The sequence below is a fragment of the Pagrus major genome, chromosome 24, assembly GCF_040436345.1.
Source record: "Pagrus major chromosome 24, Pma_NU_1.0".
Classification (NCBI taxonomy): domain Eukaryota; kingdom Metazoa; phylum Chordata; class Actinopteri; order Spariformes; family Sparidae; genus Pagrus; species Pagrus major.
Genome location: NC_133238.1, coordinates 6,204,454 through 6,214,825, shown reverse-complemented (window position 1 = coordinate 6,214,825; position 10,372 = coordinate 6,204,454).

Below are 10,372 nucleotides of genomic sequence, written 5' to 3'. Positions count from 1 at the left end.
CCTGTGTTGTGCCTGACGCTTCTGGTTGTTGTTTGTTGACTTTTTACTGGCTTTCTGTCCATCAAGTCCAAGGAGCAGCTTGAGAAACATTTCAGAAGTACATATACGTTTCTTGTAACAGCTCAGATTATGAGTTTATATTCATATTCATCAGCGAAACACACCATCTTTTCCCTTCAGGATTGTTCCCTTGACCACGACAGTTGCCGTTTTGTGGTCAGATCCTGGATGGATGGGTCAACGATAATGGCAAATTTCATCAGTTGCCTATTACGGCCAGCCTCAATCTCTTCTTTGTAGTTGTAAAGTGAATGAAAACATGTTTGTGTGTTTGAAATAATGAATTAAATGAATATAGTCTAAATAGGTGATTGCCAACAATATAAAATATACAGTAAGTCTCAATAATGATCATACCTCTGACAGCATGCCATTAATCTGCCGGATGTTCAACACTGTAGCTCCGTCAGCTCAGGGGTGCAAAGGTCAAGTTTGGCCATGAAGGTAGACTCCCGGCATACAGTGGTTATCCTCCTGAATTCTTCATTTATCTGTAAAAAGAAGTAAATGTAATGTTAACCGAGGCTAACCAAGATTCAGAATCATTTACAAAATCATACCATACCTGCAGGCTTTACAGACATAAATGCAAGACTGCATGAAAATGAGCAAGAAATTCAAAAAGAATGACTCTGTTTCTACAACTATAATATATCTTACAGAACTATCCACAGTCTAAAGGCTAACTTTGGTAAAATAGCAATTTGCCTTTTACAAATAAATAAATAAATAAATAAAATGTGTCAGCAAGTGAAAACAGTAGATGTAGTTGACGGTTACATGAATAAGAAAAACTTAAATATGCTTTTCCTCACCGTAGCACAAATGAAAAGACCTCTCCAGCTGATAAATTTGTCAAGTGAAACTTTATCATTCTTATCCACTGCTATAATGAACTAAAGGATTGAATGGCCAGACTACACTGCTGAATATAACTAGAGCTAGCTATGAAAAGAACAACATATTCCTTCAGCTATATCAGCGGCTGTAGACTAACAGCTGTACATGAGACCACCACTGGTCATACAACAATTGAGAACATGCTCAGCTTCATTGCTTTTGTAGAATTTATTAGTTAATGAAATGAAACTCACCATGAAATGCCCTTTCTTCTGCATTTGTTCAGCCTGCAGGTCCCGTTGAATTTGTCCAGGCATGTGATGTAGATGGGGGTGGGAACTCAAAATTCAAGCCAATTTCATTAAGTTACTCCAACTTTGATTTTGTTATAATCCAGTTAACACAGGGATTTGAGTTTAAATGTCACATCATATTAAGTTGATGTAATTACCAACATTATTAAGTCAAGACAACTCTTTAAAATAATGTTTGCAACAAAAGAGGTTTATCGAAATCGATAGATTAGAATTTTTATCTTGCAACCACGCTTTTAATTAAGTAGTGCTAACATATCCCCTGAATTACTTTTCAGGGTGCAGTTTGAGTTAGTGTGCAGAGTGAAAACAGTTTCTCCAGCTGATATTAAATTTTTTTGTTATTCTGGAGAGTGAAGTACCGAAAAAGACCCCTTATACATGAGTCCCAAACCCATACCAGATGTAAATTTAGGTTGGTGCTCAGGCCCTAATAATTAATGAATATATAAATAGTTATCTAACTGTCTACACTGTAGGTGAGATGTGAGGACAATTGATGGCAGGCCAATAACTGCATGTCATTATCATAGGCACCACACGAGGGCAGCATTTCAACACTGGAAAGATAACAAGGTTTCCCCTCTTCAAAGGTTTTCCACAGTTTGCTGTGATAGGTGAACGCAAAGTAGAACTTTGTGTCACTACACCAAGTTAAAATAAGGCATATAGTAGGTTAGAACTGTGACAATCAACAAAAAATAATCTGCAACTCTGTAAGACACCAAACATTTGTCAGAAGGTGCTTTTTACTCTTGTGTTTGTCATAATCATCATAATAAATTGAATTTCTTTGGGTTTTGTATTGTCAGTCGTACAAGACTTTGGGTGACTTCACCTTGTGTTTGTTTGTTTGTTTTTATTTTTGCAATTCTCTCCGCATTTCATTGACCAAAAGATTAATCGACTCATCTAGAAAATAGTCAGTGGACTGATCATGAAAAGAATCCCTTGGTTGCAGCCTTAGTCGACAGAAACTTAAGTTGAATTGTTGCATACATCTGTATAAGATCCTTAAGATTTGTTAGCAGTTTGCACACACACGCACACACACACACACACACACACACACACACACACACACACACACACACACACACAAACCACAGAGGAGGAGCGACAGTAATGCAGACAGGCTGCCTGGTAATGATAGGTGACTATTCTCCATCGACAGTAAATCAAGCTGCTGAACACCAGCCCTGCTATTTGGACACACTAAGAGACATATAAGTGATGGGCGTGAAATAAATTCTCTGGAAAGTCCAAACTGTTATCTCTCTCTCTCTTTTTTTTTATAACAGTGATGAATTTGACAATCATACAGAGATCAGTCAGTCTTTATAGTTTGAATCCCACCAACTGAGGAACACTTCTGGTAAATTACATTTAAAAAAAAAAAGTGAAAAACCCCAAGTTTTGGGTTTAGTCACAGGGTTTTCAGCATCACAGGGTCCCCAAGCAGCTCAGTTGGTAAAGCATGTACTCCACATAAAGAGGCTGTGACCTCACTGCAGCAGCCCCAGTATGATTCCAACCTGTGGCCCTTGTGCTGTATGTTGTCCCCTCATGCTCCCTGTTTCCTGCCCTATTCAATGAAGCCACGAAAGGCCAAAAGATTGAGATGTTGTAAAAAAAGCAGAATTGGTTTAACATCAGTGATCATAATTTATAACCAGAGGTCCAAATACCTGCGATCAAAAAGCAACACTAAAGTCCTCAGCTGGCTTGAAAATAAGAAGAACTCCTGTCTTCACCAGCTTTCAGTCAGCAGTTATATATTGTAGAGTAAACTGATTGTTATCTGACCTATCATGTTCTCATGGTAAACCCAGATCTGTAAAGCTGGGTTGTTATTATCTGCTTTGTGAATGCTAAAGGCATCCAGACAGGTGAGGGCAGCATAATCTTAAAGGTCCTATTTGTAAAAAAGAGTTGATTTTTGAGTCTCATTCCCCAACCCGTCAAAACCTGATTCTTTGAGATGGCAGCCAACCAAACCTACAATCCTAAAGCGTCAGTGTTTGACGAGTTGGGAGTGACACTCAAAATTCAACTTTTCTTACAAATAGGACTTTTAAGTAACATATTCTTAGTTTCTTACCATGAAACCATGAAAATATTGGATTTACTTGCATATTCCAGGACATAAGTGACTCAAAATGTAATTGTAATTTTAATGAAGAGCAAAGACAAAATACAGTCTTTAAAGGAAAGCTGTTATTATACACTGATAAACTTTATGCTTTCACCTGTATTTGTCGGTGATTGGTTAGTTGGTTGTTTTTCAGAAGGATTACACAAAAACTACTCAACAGATCTCCACAAAACTTGAATGGAGGATGGGTCTCAGCCCAGAATAGATTACCTTTTGGTGGAAATCCTGATAAAGGGACATCCAGGAGTTTTTTTCTTACTTTCTTTAATATTGTAAGATAGGGTGTTTTCCAAAATTGCTGTTAATAGCATGAATCTGATAAAAGAAACAACAAATTTGCTGTACATAGGTGGTTGGTATCTATGAGTGTGTACAAAAATCTCAATCTTTTGGATTAGGCTTGATTGAATTAAAGGGGATTCTTCTTCTTGTTCATAAAAAGAACTGGTTTTCTCTATCCAAATAACCATTGTCATGCTTTAATACCCATGCAAAAAAATATGCTGTTATTCATCCATTCAACCTTTATTTATCGGGTGCTTCAATGTGTGTGGTTTGCTCTCTTTTGCAAGAGCTCCTTGAGTACAGAACAATCACACAAGCAAAACTGGGGATAAAAGTTAAAGATGGCAAAAGATGGACATAAAGAAAGACATCAAACCAGAATGTATACAAGAATATGAAATAAAGGTAGGGTTAACCTTAAAAATGAAAGGTACACTCACTCATATCTCACCACTGGGAAAGGTATTAAGACTTAATCAACCACAGATCCAGTTTGAAATCCTGCTGCAGTTTAAGCAAAACAATAAACTGGTTTCTCTTTCGTACCAACCACATCCAGCACAAGACACTTTATGTAGTGAAGCAGTGACACGAGTAAAGCTCTGTCGGGATGAACTTAACTATGTTTTATGTGGTATAAAATCTTACAACATACATTTTACATACATGCTATAGTTAAATTGCAGGGAGGGAGGAAGGATCTTGGAGCATATTTAGTCACACCATATGGGAAATTGATTATCCTTGCTAAACCTGTGATCACATTATTCATTTAGTGTAAAGCTTTCTAGAATACAGAGCTCAATGTACTCTGCTGGAGAGCTTTAATGTTAAAGATGAGTATTTAGAAGATAGTAATACATGTATCTGTATTTCAACATATGTCAGTCTGTCTCTGGGTTCCCTCCCTCCCTCCTCCCTCCTCCCCCTCTCTCCACAGACATGTTACTGCTCTTTACCCAGCAGGCAGCAGCAATCTGCCCTCATCACTCTCCTTGTCTTTATATCTCCTCACTCGTTCTACTGGCCTGCTGTTTTTTTGTCACAAAGGGATACGTCGGAGCATTCAGGTTGGATTTACTTGTTTTTTTGCCGGTGGATGGAGTTTATTCCCCATCAAGCACAGTGACTTCTAAAAAAGTAAGTGAGCATTCACTGAAAACTCAACTTAGTGCACATAATGTAGAGAATCTGAGTAAAGCTACATGGTTGCTTCATCTAAAGGTGATGCTTTGGAATGTTTTTTTATTATTCTGATTTATGTTTGAATTGATTTTTTTATTTAATCAAATGTGCTAGTTAACAGCTTTATAGAAATGTAGCTTATCTAATCTTCTATCTATCTAAGTCAGACTTTGACTTTGTTTCGCATTGCAGCTCTTAAAGTGTCTTTTTTTGATTTAAGAAAAACTGTTTTTATGTTATGTTGCTTACTTTTTTCCTTGTGTGATGGAGGCTTAATTTTAACTTTTGAACAATCTGTTATTCCTTTCCGTTCACACAGTCCTGGGACTGGAAGGGACCACCAATAATTTGTAATAAATCTAATTTTCTAATTAGCTTCTGAAATTTGCAATGGAAATTAAGTCTTTCATGTTCAGACAGCTCTGTGTTCACAGCCACTGATTATTAGGCTATTAAAGCCAGATAACTGATGTTAAATGTAGGTCTACGTATGATGTAGAAAATATAAAAAGTGAGTGAAAAATAAAAAAGCTGGAATGGAAATAATATATATATGTGTATATGTATATATATATATATATATATATATATATATATATATATATATATATAGATATATTGAAGATAGCCTACAAAGCTCTTTTAATAAGATACAAAACTATTTTAAAGGTATATACATATATATATATATATATATATAACAGCTATTTAACATATAAAGAAACATTCTCCCTAAAGGTAATTCATAGACTACAATAAGAGCAAAAAGTGTCACAAATTTTTTAACTAATTGGTCTGAAGAGGCCTATCCCAGCATACACAGGAGGACGGCAGATTGGAAACGTCTTGTTTACAAGTGGGCACTTTAAAAAAGATTTCCATGTGGCCTATCAATTACAGCTAATCCTCTTGTCAGAAACATTTGAAACTATGATGAAACCAGACCCCAAGCATAAGAACTTGGTGTGAAGTTGAAAAAGAGTTGAGCTGAATTAAGCTTCCAGCAGCCATTAGCCTACAAGTTGGTTCTCCTAACGTGACACCATAATGTCCTAAAGATTAAGTCATTATTTAAGATGAGCACATGATGTTAATGAGTGATACATAATGGACACATGATTATTTGGGTGGTTCTGTTTTCCTGCAAGACCAAGTGTGGACTACATCTCTGTTGAAACAAGTTGTAAAGCTCAGCAGTGAAGCCATTCAATGATAAACTTAAGAAAATATAACATTGAGAGCTTTCAAAAAAATGGGTTAAATGGGTTTCAGCTACCAAAAAAAAAAGTTGTGATAGGCCTAATATGAAATGGAATGTGCTATTTTTAAATTACATTCAGGCTGGTTTAAATATAGCTATACATAAAATAGCATTTACTATAAAAATGGTAGCCTAGAATGATGACGATCATTCAGATGACGATTCTTCAGTCTCTTTGGTTACTGTACAGTAAGACATGAAAACACAGAATGCGTCTGAATATACACCAGAGCAGAAATGTACATTTGTCTGTGTGCATGAATTTTTCATGTAAAAGGACATTTTGAAAGTAGAATACAAAAACTTTGCTCTCGTGATATGAGACCAATTTTCAGAGTTGACAGACAATTTCCTGATTGAATCATAATAAAAATCTGTTTTTTTAAAAGATCATTATCTGAAATCTGAAAGTTTTGAGGCAAGAAACATACAGTTTTGTCATCATGGACAGAAACAGACTGAGGAAAAAGATGTTGTCTCACACATGACAAAGCAGATATCTTTTCAGATCAACCATTCACAAATTTAAGAATGACATGACACATTTTTAATTGGAAAATCTTCTGTGGCTCTCCCAAACTTTTACAATACAATGAAGTATTTGCCTAAAAGAAATTGTATGTCATAAACAACAAGAACAATTCTTTGTGAACATGACCCTAAGGCAATGCAGTGCAAATTAATAACCCATCCACATACACATAACAATTTGTAAACTTGCATATCTTTCAACACATGCAAACACATGCAGTTGTAATTCTCTATCATTGACACGATATAAGATACGTTCCGATGTTGTCAGAGTGTGTTCCCAGGTCAATTAATGTGGCCTTCCTGCGTTGCCACCGAGTGGTGCAGGTTAAGGTTGGTAGATGGCCCACATATCAACAGACTTCAACACAACACCAAAAAAACGGGTCAGATAAATGAAGATTTACATGTAATTTAACTCCCTTGTTTTATCAGTTCTGATTTATTTCTTAATTGTAATTATTTAATCATACATATTTTATGGTAACTTCAAACTTCATGACAAATTAAAATTAAAATCTTTAAATTAATTTTAATTTGTTTATTGTAAATGACATGTGCAGCCCATCTGCAAGTACCTACATGGTCCACACTTTGGAAATAGCTGTTTCAGATAATTTCCTGAAAAAATGTAAATTAGAATTTATATTTATGTGGCTCTGCTTCCCGAATGTAACCAAAGTAAGAACAAAACCTGAAATAACTGGAACATTAGTTGTGATTTTGTCATTTGACACAAACAAATGTGTGTGACAACCAATAACACAGTTTCTTTTTGGCATAGAGGGGTAGGGTGAAATGTTAGGGCTGCATGGCCCTCTAAAAGGAGGTTTTTAAAGGCAAACTTCAAACTGGAGTTTATAAGAACTCTCTGCTGTTTCAATGTATTATGGAACTTTTTTTATGAGTATAAAACATGTGCTACTAGTTTGCTGATGTCTCAGTAGCTTGTGAGGGTATTGAAGGATTGTCCCATTGGGAGATTTCAGCCACTTTTGATTATTTGTTTTTAACTGTCCATAATGAGTCCAACAATGTTATGGAAATTTGCAGGTTACAGCTTGTAATGGTTTGGTTTGGATGGATTACTGCAAAATGGATTGCAATAAAACCAGAATTATTTAAAGTGCAATCACAATTTATTTAATTGTCAAGCATTTTGATATGATAGTGAGATCACGGAGCCCCGCTGTTTTTTTTTTTAATGGTGTACTGTATGTGTATTGCACTAGGGAGCTAAAATTATCATTATTTTGTCCAGTCACAAAGAACAAGATGACATCATCCAGTATGCAACTAACTAGGCCATTACAAGCTGTAACTCAACAATTTCCAGAGCCCAATAAAAAACAGGCGCAATAGGTATCAGACAGATAGAAAACCTTGAAGTCAACCCAATCCAGAAAAAATAAATGATTGGTGAGGCTTCAGATACACACACAAAGAATCACTGAAATGCTGAAAAAGCTCAGAGGGCCAAACTGACAACATGACATGAACTAGGAAAAGTTCAGGATTTTGGGTGAGTTGGAATAGAATGTCCCAGTAGCTACTAATTTTGCCTGTGCATTTTATTATAATCATGTGTCCCTGACTGCTTTATAGTCATACTAGTCATACACTGTGAGGGGACAACACAAAGCAGACAGCAAACCGCTTTTACATACATACTGTGCAGAGTTCACTGAGGCATACGTGATGTTGCAGATTTTTAATATACTGTACATATATATAATTTGAAGCTTTGTGGACTTTAAAATGTAGAACAAATGTAGTTTTGAAACTTTCCCTATCAGTAGCCATTGAAAATAAACCAAACCAATGTTTTTTCTGTTTTTTTTTATTGTTCTTTTCTATTTTTACTGTAAAGTGAAGTGTGTTTTTTCTTTCGAGCCGATGGAGAGCTGAGATGTAAACATTTAACTCAGCAGTGTTCACTTATAAAATGTTTAAATGCCTATACTTTGGGCTTATGAGCTGTATTAGTTTACAGGATATGAGGTTTGTGTGTACGATGAGAAACTCAGAAGTTTTATACAGTTTAAGCACCTATAAATTAATATCCTCTTAGAGTCAGGTGTTTTGTGTGCCTTCTTGCATTGCTTCTAGTGACATAGTGATCACTGTCAAGTGATCTTGTGTAACAATATCTTCTTTCAGAGGAATAGTGTGACACCTTGGGAAATAGACTTATTCCCTTTCTTGCTAAGCAGAGAACTGATACCAGTCTCATATCTGTGCACTTAATATGACGCTACAGTCAGGTAGGGTATGGCCCTGAACTTGACTTTTTACTTTCCAGGGTACCAACTGAATTACATCGTTACTACTGAGTTAACGTTAAATCAAACAGTGCCAAATTTTTGTACCTAAAATCGCATCTTCAGGGTAACATTATATACTGTACATATAGAGAGAGCAAGTCATTGCCCCTGCAAGAAGTCACTGTGAGTCTGGGCGACAGACATTCTAATAATTGTAATGCAAAAAAGAAATCTGACCTGATATATATATATATACACACAGTCACGGTCAAAGGTTTACATACACTAGTAAAGGAAATATATATCGTGGCAGTCTCCACTTCCAATGATTTCTACAGCTCTCATTTTTCTGTGATGGAATGAGAGGAACACAAACTACTTTGTCCCAAAAAACATTCATGAAGTTTGCTTCAATAATGAATTTATTATAGGTCAAATCTGCTGGATCAAAAATATACATAAAACAAACTGAATGACCAATTTTGGTGATTAAAGAAAGTTGTGTTAATCAAATGTTTTTTGTAGCATGGCCTCCTAACTTCTTCTGACTGATTCTGATTGATAACAGCTGATGACTTTTCTGGGCCCATTTTAATAGGGCTTGTTTGATACAGCCATTAGACTCAGCCACAAACACTACAATGGGGAGCTCAGCATTGATCTGAAAAAAAAAGCATTATTGATTTGAACAAGTCAGGAAAGTCACTTGGAGCCCTTTTAAAGCAATTACAGGTCCCAAGATCAACTGTACAAACAACTGTAAGTAAAATGTGCATGGTACAGTTGTGTCACTGCCACCATCAGAACACAAAGTATCACCTGCTGCTGAGAGAAAACTGGTCAAGATGGTCAAGAGTCAACCAAAAACCACCAAAAAGCAAATCTGGAATGCCAAAGTCCTGACTTGAACCCCATCAAGAACATGTGGACTGTACTGAAGAAACAAGTCTGTGCCAGGAAGCCAACAAATTTAGTTGAACTTCACCAATTCTGTCAAGAGGAGTGGTTAAAAATTCCGCCAGAAGCTTGTGGATGGCTACAGCTACAAAAATTCCTTAAAGGAACTGGAATTTGTAAAAGAATGAAAACTTTGATACACTTGGGGTGATTCTTTTTGTCTCACACTTTCGCTTTCCTTTTCCTGCCTGCCAGCTCCTGGCCCAGACATTTGGCATCACAGATTTTTGATTCCCTGATGATGCACCTTATAGAAATGCAACAGGACGTCAGCTTAGCGAGTGGGAAGCAAAACTGTGCCCAGACGCCCTCTCCTCTTCCTCCATCTGCTCTGTCTCCATCCTAGGATTACCACTGATAATGTTAAATGAATGTTGATGATGCAATGGAAGGGGGAAGATGAAGTGCCACATACAGTAGCTGAGTGTAGGCAATAACATCTTTTAAAATACAGGTGATCATCTATTTTCAGTTGCTTGATGTGACCTGGCTGCGTTTCTTAAGCACTAATGCGAGTTCT